This window comes from Bactrocera neohumeralis, chromosome 4 (assembly GCF_024586455.1).
Source record: "Bactrocera neohumeralis isolate Rockhampton chromosome 4, APGP_CSIRO_Bneo_wtdbg2-racon-allhic-juicebox.fasta_v2, whole genome shotgun sequence".
NCBI classification, from domain to species: Eukaryota; Metazoa; Arthropoda; class Insecta; order Diptera; family Tephritidae; genus Bactrocera; species Bactrocera neohumeralis.
The window spans coordinates 67960109-67972390 of record NC_065921.1 but is presented as its reverse complement, the minus strand read 5'-3'; the positions used below and the strand labels follow the sequence as shown (position 1 = coordinate 67972390).

Below are 12282 nucleotides of genomic sequence, written 5' to 3'. Positions count from 1 at the left end.
TTGAGCAACACCAGAAGCTCCGTGACGATCGGGAAGGACCTCTCCGAACCGTTCTATACCAAAGGAGGTTTCAGGCAAGGCGACTCCCTATCGTGCGATTTCTTCAATCTGTTCTTGGAGAAAATAATTCGAGCTGCAGAACTTAATCGAACAGGCACAATCTTCTATAAGAGTGTACAGTGATGATATTGATATCATCGGCCTCAACACCCGCGCCGTTAGTTCTGCTTTCTCCAGGCTGGACAAGGAAGCACAGAAAATGGGTCTGGCAGTGAATGAGGGCAAGACGAAATATCTCCTGTCATCAATCAAAGTGGTATGGGGATTAGTTGGCCTGATGGACAATTAGATGTTAGTGGTGTGATCTCCACTAGTCGGAATACCGAACAGTTAGGGTCGTTTGCTCGTGAACTATTTAAGCGGCGAAGGCGGTTAGCTGGAAGTTAGGGTTAGTTTCTGTATGATTGGTGTGTGTAAGTGATGTGTGTATGGGGTCCAACCCCTGGCCACCAGTCTAGAGCCGTATGGAAGCTCAACTGGTAGTAGTTTCGGCTACGAGGTCTGACCGGAGACTTAATTCTGGTACCACGGGGAGCAGGAGCCCTTGGAGTTCGCTCCAACCTGCTCGTGCGGACTGGCCCCTCGGGGATTATCGTGGTGGTTGTGGTTAAAACCCAAATCGCGGGAAGAACTGACCTTGTCAGTTGAATGTGGAGTTGCATTGCAACCGGGTGCCGGACCCAAAGCACGGCAGAGGTTTTAGATGGGCCTCGAACCCTACCAAGGTGGTTAGTGTGTCCATTCCACACTGCCAATTGGTACTGAAAATGCTTAGCATTCTCAGGACGCTGATCAACGCATTGATTTGATCCGCTGTGCTTTTGAGCGCCGTGGAGTAAGGCTGTCGTCAAATAGTCGTGGCACACGCGATTAGGAACGATGAGCTGTTCGATGGAACGGCATGAAACGGTTCAAGTCGCTGCATGTTAGTGGATGCTGCGGAGCGAGCGAGCCTAAGCAGTAGCTCGAGAGCGGAATCATTCCATTTAGCCTTATTGCTAAGAAGAACTTTGAACTTTTTGGTGAATGACATACACTTTGGGAGCAGAGACGTCGTAATAGATGAACGGTTAGGCGAATCAGAGACATAATAGAAGGAAACATGGCGTGGTAGATTATTATACTGCACAGATTTTATCCAGATACAAATATTTTAGAAAATATGTATAGAAAATGGGAAAAGTTGATCAGGCGTTTTGTATATAAAACGATAGAATAGAGGATGACGCTGAACATACGTTTTTCAAATGCGTACCCTTGCAATATTGCGAAATAGGCTGCATTCTTTGGAGGGACAATATCAAAATTGTCATGCTTCAAATGGAAGAAACTGGAAGAACGTAAATAATTACATCTCTACTATTACGATTAAAAAATTGGACCTGGTCAGAAGCGCTGTCATGTACATAAGTCTTAAGATGAGAAATGTAAAACGACACCCTAAAGTAATCCGAAGGTTCCGGGGTGATCGACAGTTCCCTAGAGGAGAGCTTTTTAGTGACCTGCCGATAAAAAGTAATCTTCAGATAGCAATTCCAAGGAGCTCTTTCGTGGTGCTAGATGAGGTTATATTCTAGACTCTTTGATAAAAAACTGTATTAGACAGTCTTATATACTCAGTACTGACTGTGAATTTTCAATAACAACTCATATCGAAAACGAGTAGTCTATTAAGTAAATCAGCTTTGTTAACATTATCTGTCACGTGACTAAGTTCTATCGTAATGAAGAGGTGATACGGTAAATTAAATGAATAACTGAATATTTTTTGCGCCTAAATGTAGACTATAATATAAAACCTCAACTATAAGCAAGCTAAATACAATTTTCGGAGAAATCGGTAAATAATACCAACTAAATGTAAGCTCAGCCATTCCTTGAAATATCAAATACCTACATATAACCGCATATATATGTATATGTGCATATAAAAAGTTGCCGAACGGGTGGGAAATTCCGAAACAGAACCTGCAAAAGTTTTATTCACGATTCAATGCACACGACGCAATCTCGTCAGCGTGAAAGCGTCGCGAATCCATTGCGACATTGATGCGTTTTTACGCCAAGCTCCATTTCTTTTAGTGCAACTTTTCAATTTTTCATATTTTCATTATGCGCGTGCGTGTGTGTGTGTCTGTGTGCGTGGTGTGATTTTAGTGACTTTTTTCGATGTGTGCTGTTTTTTCAGTGTTTTACTTATCAAAATCTGTGCAACAGCGCCTAGTTGCACACCCCTTCGCTCAGCACTCCCCCTCCCCACCTTACTCTTTCCCTGCTTTCATCATAGTTTTTGCCTGTCGGTTGCATTTTCGGTTTGTGTCTTTCAGCGCATTGCCATTCGCCAAATGAAAATGTGCATTCGCATCGCATAATTTCCGCTTCGTTTGATTTCATTTCACTTTTTTGCATTTTTTGTTTTCAAAAATTTTCAGCTTTTCACATCCCCATTTCTGTTGTTGTGTGGTATTCCCTCGCAGCTGGCGACGGCAAGCGAGTTCAGCTCGCCACTCATTCGTAATTTTTTACTGCTATGCCGGATTTGCTTTTCTTTGCATATATTTAGGCGCACTTGATAATTTCTAATTTATAGGCAAGTTGGTTTGTCGGTTTGTGCTTAGTTGCTACTATTGTTGTTGCATGTGAGTATTGTAATGAGATTTTGTGTTGATATCTGGCGGCTGGTCTTAGCTGAAAAAGCACGTTGGCTATTTGCAATGTCTAGACTAATTTAAAGCTCATGTCAAAAATAATATTACCTTTCCACAAAACTGTTTTTGTTGGAATATATAAAGAAAGCAAAAGAAATGATAGGTTGAGTACGAGTCAAATAGAGAGAGGCTCTTAGTCAAAAATAACAAATAAACACTAATATTAAATTAATAACAATTTTCACCCAGCTTGCATATAAACTGGGCAGTATATGGCTGAAGTCCATTGAGAAAATTCGAAAATTCTTCTAGCCGCATATAAGTCTATGTTTGCCTCGGTTACCTAGATCCGACTATACTTCGATAATAAGAAGGTCACCCTTATAGCGGGCGGTGCAGCTGCCAAATTAAAATTGTTTCGAGAGCTGCGGAGTTTGTTGCAATTTTGACCCACACCGTTATTGGCAGGGCGGGCTTCGTTATTTTACGAAACGTAAATATTCTATGCATATACATACTTAAAACAAAATTGTGAAAGGACATCATAGTTACACCATTTATAACTGAAGAACGGCTCATACGACTTGGTTGAAAATTGGTGGGGAGGAAGCTTAAAACCAGGGTAAGGACACAGGATATCTCTTTATGTCAAAATTTAATACAACTCATTAATACAAAAAATGTTTGTAGGAATCATTTGAATATATGCGTACAATTTTAAACAGATTTTTCTTCAAAAATAATACAATTGCTAAGTATTTGGAATAGTAGAAAAGTACTGCAACAAAATACGTAGTGAAATAGATTATAACTGGCTCAGTAATCAGTCGTTGAATATGTATTATACCACGTACATCCCAAAAGACTGATGTCATAACCTTTCCATTCGACTTTTTCGTCTTGCCACGCCTGAGGACCGGCTCATCATGTGCAGTCCAATAAAATGACTGTCGATTGGACTCCAGTGGGAAATGCTGGAAATATGTTTATATTGTAACACACTGATGAAAAAATTTGGTTTTATTCCGAGTAAAGAGCACTCAAACACTTCTCAGAATCAGCTAGGCGTTGTTTTTGTTGGATTATGAACTTGCGAGGCACCCATTTTGCACAGAGCTTTCGCATCTTTAGGGCGTCATTGTCCTCGGTGCTCATTTCGCCTGTTTCCTGCTTAGCAAATATCTTTTCAACGCTGGATTTCCCTGATACCAAATTCAACAGTATTTTTCCCCAAAACGCAATGTTTTTTATTAACACACGAAATGCTTTATGATCCATTTTTTTGTAAACTAAAACAAGTTGCTTCACAAAAATGCTATATCTCATTAACTAATAGTTATAATCCAACTAATAGAAATCATGTAGATGGTAGTAGTAGTATTGTCTATGTATCAGCCAGAGTGAAGCGTGGACGGCTCCTATAGTTTTGTTAATAAATTTATTATGTAAAATTATTTTTTTGCCTAAATCTGTGCACAGTATTGCAGTCTAATTTTTAAATTTTTCACTTATTTTCAGGACAAGTTTGTTACCGACATCATCACAGAATTGAAAGCTAGGAGTTGGTGCCACACATCAATTAAACCACAAATATGTGAGAAGCGTAAATATAGAGATTGAATACTTCAACTGCACAGACAAGTGCTTCAAGAATAAATTATTTTAATTTCTGCGAATATGTTAGAAATGTTGTAATATTTTCTAACTATTAGTATTTTCTATCAAATATTTTAAAATTAAATGTTTTAAATTAAAGCACATCCCTTTAGTTAAAGAGTGCGGGTAACTTAGGGTCGTTTTAAGCTAAGTAGTGCCATAGGTCCCTTGCATGCTTTGCTTATTGCTGTTCAGTTACATGAAGAACGTTTTATGATGGTTTCAATGAGATGAGAGAATATTTTTTTCTCCAAGTGAAGTCGAGAGCATAAACTCAACAAATAGATTGTTCTCACTCCAAAAAAAAAAACGTTTAGCATTACTTCTTTTCTTACTACTGTGGGCAAAAAATAGTAAGACTTTTTAATTTAAAAATTGCGCAAAACCCCAATCTTTGAAATTTTTCTTTTCTAGGTTGGTATGACTGTCAGTGAGATTGTGCCAAATTTCACATAAAAATTATCATTATTGTTTAGTATAATTTTGTTTTTCTGAAGTACATAAAGTGCATTCAGCGATTTTCGATTAAATTTCATTTGTAAATAGACTCAAATTTCTAATACCGAAACGTTCAGAATGTTAAAAAAGGCCTTCAGTGATAATTGTTTGTGGTGAGAAAATATTCTGATTGGTACACATTTTTTAAAGAGGGTCGAGAACGCGTTGACGTGAAACCACGTCCATGATGAATAACACGTCAACAAAAGAATTGGTGCTTGAGAATCGACGATTAGTAGTCAGAGATCTTACTGGCATCGTTGAATATCGGAAGGATTAGTGAAAAACATTTTGAAAGATTTGAAATTGGGTCTAAGAAAAGTGAAAACCTAAATTTTTTCGAAAAACAGCGTCATGTTAACGTCTGCGAAGCTATGCTTTCCGACTATCAGAATCTCATGAAATGTATTATTACTGGCGCTAAGTCTTAGATCTATGTTTACGACGAGAAATAAAACGATCAGTCGGCCAAATATCGTGCCAAAAGTGAGCCGACAGCATAAAAGCAAGTCAAAAATCAAGATCATGTTGACAGTTTTCTTCGATTATGGAGCTGTGATGCACTCCGAATTTTCTCCGACCGGCTAAATTGTAAACAGCGAATACTATGTGATTGTTATGTGTCGTTTGCGTGAAGCTATACGTAAAAAGAGGCCGGAATTATGGGCCGATAACTCTTAATACACACGATAATGCGCCGTAGCATACTGCATCGATTCTTCGGATTCTTCTTCTTCTTGGAGGTTTTCGCCAAATTTTCAACCAATATCGTGCCGCAACCAGCGTATTCGCCCGATTTAGCTCGGTGTAACTTCTGGCTGTTCAGCACTTTCAAACGACCGCTCCCGAGAAACCGTCTTGAGTCATTTCAAGCCATTGCACGAGCTAGGGGCATTGAAGGCGGTTCCGCTATTCGACGGTTGGAAAAAAAACGAAAAAATTAAGAATTTTAAAATTTTGAACAAAAACTTACTATTTTTTGCTCATAATTGTCAATCCTCAGTCTTTTTATACTCTTGTCACCTGCATCTGTTCACCTAACAGTTGTACGCATCACCTATATAAATGATCAGGATGACGAGAAAGGTTGAAATCTGGGTGATTGCCTGTCTGTCCGTCCGTCCGTCAGTTTGTGCAAGCTGTAACTTGAGTAAAAATTGAGATATCTTGATGAAACTTGGTATGCAGGTTCCTTGGTTCAAAAAAAAGTTCGAGATCGTAGATGGGCGTAATCAGACCTATACCACTTCCACAAATCGCCATTAACCCAAAACATATAAAGTGCCATAACTAAGCACTAAATTAAGATATGAAGCTGTAATTTGATACAGAGGATCGCAGTAGTTAGAAGCACCTGTGAGAAATTTTTTTTGAAAAAGTGGGTAGGGCCTCGCCACTTAATAAGTTCAATGTACATATCTCCTAAACTACTTAAGCTACAACAATCGAATTTGCTCAGTGCAAATCATATAAGAACTTTTACCGACCGTTTGAAAATGGATGAAATCGGAGGATAACCCCGCTAACTCCCCATATAACGGTACTATTGAAAACTTGTAAAATCAAGATAAATCAATAACTAAATACGCCAACGACAATAAATTTTACCACCGAGATGGTATGAGAGAGCTTTAAAGGTGAAAATTAGACGATGGACCATGGACGTGCCATCGACTACTTTTTTGTGAATCCCATATCTCGCGAACTTCAGCCCCTTCGCGCAACTGTCGTACTGGAATCAGCTGTTAATAAATTTGCTGAATGACAGTTCGGAGTATTGTTCAGAAGTGTCCAAAAGCGTTTTGCCAAAAGTGAAGGCAAAAAAAAGTGATCAGCGATGGAATTCAAACGTAGTAGTGTGATTGCTTTATATTTAGCTGGAAAATCACAGCCAGCAATTGTTCGTGAGCTCAAACACCTTAATGTGAATAAAGTTTTTGTTTATCGCACCATCACTCGTTACAATGATACTGGTAGCATCGCAAAACGCCATGGAAGTGGTCATCAAAAGACTGCAACGTCACGTGAGATGATTCGGAAAGTGAAGAAGCGACTTGAGCGAAATCCACGACGAAGTGCCAATCAAATGGCTAAAGAACTGAAAATATCCGACCACAGCATCCGATGCATATTGAAAAATGAGCTCAAGTCAAGCCTTACAAGTTCCAAACGGTCCATGATCTCACACCGAAGCAGCAACAAGTAAGACTTGAGAGAGCGAAGCAATTGCTTCGCTTGGCCGAAAGCGGTCAAATTCCGAACATTGTGTTTTCTGACGAAAAAATTTTTCCAATTGAGCAATTCGTAAACTCTCAAAACGATAGGGTTTACTTGACCGACCGTTCATACGAGAATCTCTGGGTTTGCCACCAGAAGGCAGCACCCGCCACAAATAATGGTTTGGGCCGCTGTCACCGCAGATGGGCGCTCTTCAGTTGTTTTCATCGAGCCTGGCGTCAAAGTAAATGCGACATATTATCGGGAAAGTATTCTGGTGGCTGCTTTGAAGCCGTGGGCAAACAAACATTTCGGTCGCCAACCATGAACGTTTCAACAAGACTCAGCACCGTCTCACAAAGCGCGAGTGAACCAAGAATGGCTGAAAAACAACGTTCCGAACTTCATTACGACCACACAATGGCTCTCGAATTCACCAGATGCGAATTCAATGGATTATTCTCTCTGGGCCATTTTGGAGAGCAAGGTCCGAAGTAAAAAATACACCAGTCTCGAGATGCTGAAGAAAGTCATTGTCCGTGAGTGGGCCAAAATACCGGCAAGTCACATTCGGGCAGCTTGCGGTTCGTTTTTTGGCCATCGTTAAGGCGAAAGGTGGTCCGATCGAGCAAAAGTGAACTGATTCTGAATTTATGATTATTTTCACACATTTTGTACTTTAAAATAAATAAAAATAATTTTCCAAACCGAATTTATGGCATTTTTAATTTTACACTTCGAGTATCTGGAACCTGTAATGTTATGTCTGTATGTCGAAAATGGGTTGAATCGGACCAATACTTCTCTTAGCCCCCATATACTTAATATAAAGAATGTCGAACTTCGGTGTGACTTTACAACGCATATATCGGCCAATATGTAAGTTATCCCAATGGAAATAAGAGAGTGTGTTTTATTCAAAACAGTGTATATTTGTGTTAAAAATTGATAGATTTGAGCGAAAACTTTGCCCAGCCCCTATATAACTAATATAAGGATTTTCGAACATCCACTTGACCTTGCTCCATATGATTGGTGATTGTACATAAGGTACCTTAATGAAACCCAAGGAACATTTTGTGAGTATGTGGCATGTTAGTGGTATGTGGAATGAGCAAAAATAGATAAAATCTGGTCGATACTACCACCTACTCGTATATATTCAATATAAAATCTTCGGTTTCACCCGAAATTAGCCCTGCCTTACTTGTGAATATGGATTTAATATAGAATGTTGTTTAGAAAAAAACTTAATTAATATAAAAAAAATATGCCATCCATATTTTCGAAATTCCTTGTTCTTCATATAAATGCTTGCGCTTGAAATAGTCAATATTTACATATTGAAGCTTCTAAATAAATAAATTTTTTCAAAAAGTTTGATTGCAAATTTGCTTTGAAACTTATCATAAAAGCACAAAACAGATTTAACATGTTTTATTGCCATTTAAATATTGTCTATCTTTTTAAGTTTTTTAAATAATTATATTTATCAAAGAATACTCGTATTATGTAATTGAGACATCAGCTCAATATATTAAGTTATCTACCGCTATAAAATGAGGAAACATATATAATAATAATAATACCCAACGATTACCCTCCTCCCGCCCAACCGACGCGAGGGGCGCAATCCGCGTACGAGCGGAATTAGCCGAGTCATAAAAGGCAAGAGTGTTTTAAGCGTTGCGATCTTAAGCTGCTCAGCTACAGAAACAAAAATTTCAACAGCCGAAATTAAGAATTAGATTAAAGTTTATAATTTTTAAATGTTACTTGTTAAGAGTAGATAAAATATTTTTTTTAATGGTAAAGAGTGAGTCTGTTAGATCAAATGTGCTGGAATGAAAATTGAAATCATGACATATACGGCGTAATGGTTCGTTTAACTCAAAATTTGTTCTAGAAAATTTTAAAAGTAAGGGTCTAAACTGCCTGGTAGGGCGAGCGGGAACGTTAAAATTAATATCAGATAAGAGAGATGGACTACAGACTTACCCATACATGAGTTTTACAAGAAATATTATAACAAGCATCTCCCTGCGACTAGCGAGTGTCGGGAGATTTATAAGTTTTAAACGGTTAATGTAAGGGGGAAGATTTAAACTGGAATCCCAATGCAAATGATTTAAGGCAAAAAGTAAAAATTGTTTTTGAACGGACTCTAACTTATCCGAATGGACTTGGTAACTAGGGTTCCAAACCACAGAAGCATACTCCAATATAGGCCTCACCAGAGATGTAAAAAGAATTTTTGTGGTAAGCGGATCTCTAAATTCTTTAGACCAACGTTTAACAAAACTAAGAGCGCCTTTAGCTTTAAAAACCGTGGAAGTTACGTGAAGATTAAAATTAAGTTTGGGCTACATAGTTACTCCCAGATCAACAAAACTGCATACTTGCTCCAACCTAAAGTTTTGTATTGCGTATGAGGTAGGGTCTACAGCTCTACGTGAAAAGCACATCGTTTTACATTTTTTAAGGTTCAATGGCATGTCATTTCTATCACACCAAGAAACTAGGTTGTTTAAGTCTGTTTGCAACTGACATCTTTCGCTGTTTGAAGTATATGTTTTAAAAGTTTTACATCGTCAGCATATAATAAAACTTTTGAAAACTTAACAACAGATGATATGTCGTTAATAAATAACAAGAACAGAATTGGACCAAGATGGCTACCTTGAGGAACGCCTGAAGGAACATTGATTATGTCAGAAAAAGTATCTTTAAATATGACTTGTTGAATTCTATTACTAAGATAAGAAGCAACCCATTTTAGAAGTATTGGTTGAAAACCAAGAAGATCAAGTTTATTCAAAAGAATTGAATGGTTTACTTTATCAAAAGCTTTACTAAAATCTGTATATATAACATCAGTATTCTTATTCTCCCTAAAACCCGTTGATACATGTGATACAAATTCAAGCAAATTAGTTATGGTAGATTTCCCTTTACGAAAACCGTGCTGAGAACAAGAAATTAGTGGAGAGATCCAGAAGGTTATGTCGTCTGTTATAATTGCTTCAAAAAGTTTAGGTATTGCAGACAATTTTGCTATTCCCCTATAGTTTTCAATACATGACCTAAATCCACTCTTATGCATCCATATGGATGGAAATAAGCCTTGCATAAGAGATGAGTTAAATAGTTTTGATAGGGGTTGGTATATACATTTGGCACATTTCTTAAGAAAGCATGAGGGAATCATATCTGGGCCGTAATTGTACGATTGTTCTAACATATTTAACTGATTTAAGACGTCTGCTTCGGAAAAGGTAGGTGCATTAATGACAGAAATCGGACATAACTTGTGCTGATGCGGAACATTTTGTGGAGATTTTGGAGAGTAATTGGACCTAAAGAATTCAGCGAACATATTAGAAATGGTGTGATTGTCACTGGACATACTAGACTTATATTTCATAGCGGACGGAAATTAGAAATCCTGCGTTTGGAGTTGACGAAACCATAAAACAATTTTGGATTACGTATAATATTATTTTTTACTTTGTTTATACAATTATTGTAACATATTTTGTTAAGTTCAGCAAATTGTCGACGCAATTTAGAATATTTTGAATAGTTAGCAACTAAACCAGTTTTTTTTTAAAAGTTTAAAAGCACGAGATTTTCTATTTTTTAATTTACATAATTCTTTCGAAAACCATAAATTAGAACTAATTTTTTGAGTAACAACACACTTCGGAACATACATATTTTTCAAATAAGTTTACAATAGTTTCATTAAAGTGGGAAGCACTAAATTCAATATTGCCACTGTAATCTGGCCAAGTTATTTTAGAAATTTAATTAATCTTCTTAAAATTAGCTTTCTCAAAGTTGAACCGAAAACAAAGGTCTTGTGTATTATTATAAGCAAAGTTGGCTATGATTTCGATGTTAATTTCCAAAGCAGGATGATACGTGTCCTCTGGCCGAACTAAAGGATCACATCGGACAACAGAGAACATTGAAGCGTTATCGACGTAAACTAGATCTAAGAGCTTACCAAATTCGTTTGAAATTAAATTAATTTGGTTAAGACCCAACTCCGACATTTCATCTAAGAACTCGTTAAAACATGAACGAGTACTAATAGGGATGGTGTGATCATCACTAGATTTCCATGATACGCACGGTAAGTTGAAATCTCCCAAAACAATCATGGAATCAGTATCATTAACCATTGAGAAAACATTACTTATTAATGAAGCATGCTGCATATATACAGATATGTCCGAGTGAGGCGGTATATAAGACAATGTTAAGTAGATATGGCCACTATTAGCGCAAATACGAATGCACTTAAATTCAATGAAGTCTGCATACGGAACATCGACTTCTTCAGATGGAATTGAAGAATGAACAGCAAACAAGACGCCACCTCCTTTTCTGTTCAGCCGGTCATATCTAAAGATTTCGAATTCGCTGTTGAATATTTCGTTATCAAAAATGTGGGGCTTTAGCCAAGTTTCTGTAAAAGCAATGATTTTAAGGTTACAATGAATGCTATTTAGATACAAATCAGTAAGTAAGCCCTCTAACATTTTGATAATAAACAATCAGCAAATTATTGTTAATTAGTTTTTTGTATCAACGGGATTTCTTGGCATTCTAGTGATAACTACAGGGGGCTTATCACGTTTGTGCTCGAATTCGCGCACAAAGACCCCAGATGGCCAGAATGAGTTGTCAAGTATCAATTGAAAATTGTCAGCGGATACGTCGATCTTAAACGAGGAAATATCCCTGTTGTATTTGAAATTAAATTTACGGATGTCTGTATCTACCGTTTTGAATTTCGACGAGATGTAACTGTTTATATCCTCGACTGTGGTATCCGCAGCAAGTCTCGAGATAAAAATTGCTTTTTTCCGCGGTATTACCACTAAGTTTTTATTAGCTGATAACAGTAACATGTATATAATCATATATGTATAATATATATAATAATAAAACTTGTCTACGCCAATTAAGAAGAAGAAGAACTTGTTAATAATTAAAAAATAGTAATAATAAAATTACTGCAATGGTGCCGCAATAAACTTTTAAATTATAGGAACTTAGTCATTAAATATAAAAACGGCTATTTCGAATAGAGTACTATAAGTGTTAGTGAGTGAGTGCGAGCACTTTAAGGCCCATAAAGTTCAAGTATGCTCACTAAATCGAAAATCTCAAATGGCCACTTAAGTTTTTATTA

The 12282-nt window shown here is 37.2% G+C and overlaps 1 long non-coding RNA gene across 4 annotated transcripts in view; it reads left to right on the top strand.

The window, feature by feature from the left end:
* The window catches only part of LOC126757064 (uncharacterized), a 238134-nt gene that overhangs the window by 169085 nt on the left and 56767 nt on the right, over positions 1-12282 (top strand). For 3 of the 4 annotated variants that reach the window (XR_007666679.1, XR_007666680.1, XR_007666678.1), the window contains exon 3: positions 4227-4302. This is a non-coding gene — a long non-coding RNA (uncharacterized LOC126757064). Of the gene's footprint in view, positions 1-4226; positions 4467-12282 lie in introns of those variants that run through there. The other variant, XR_007666677.1, reaches the window with a different exon arrangement.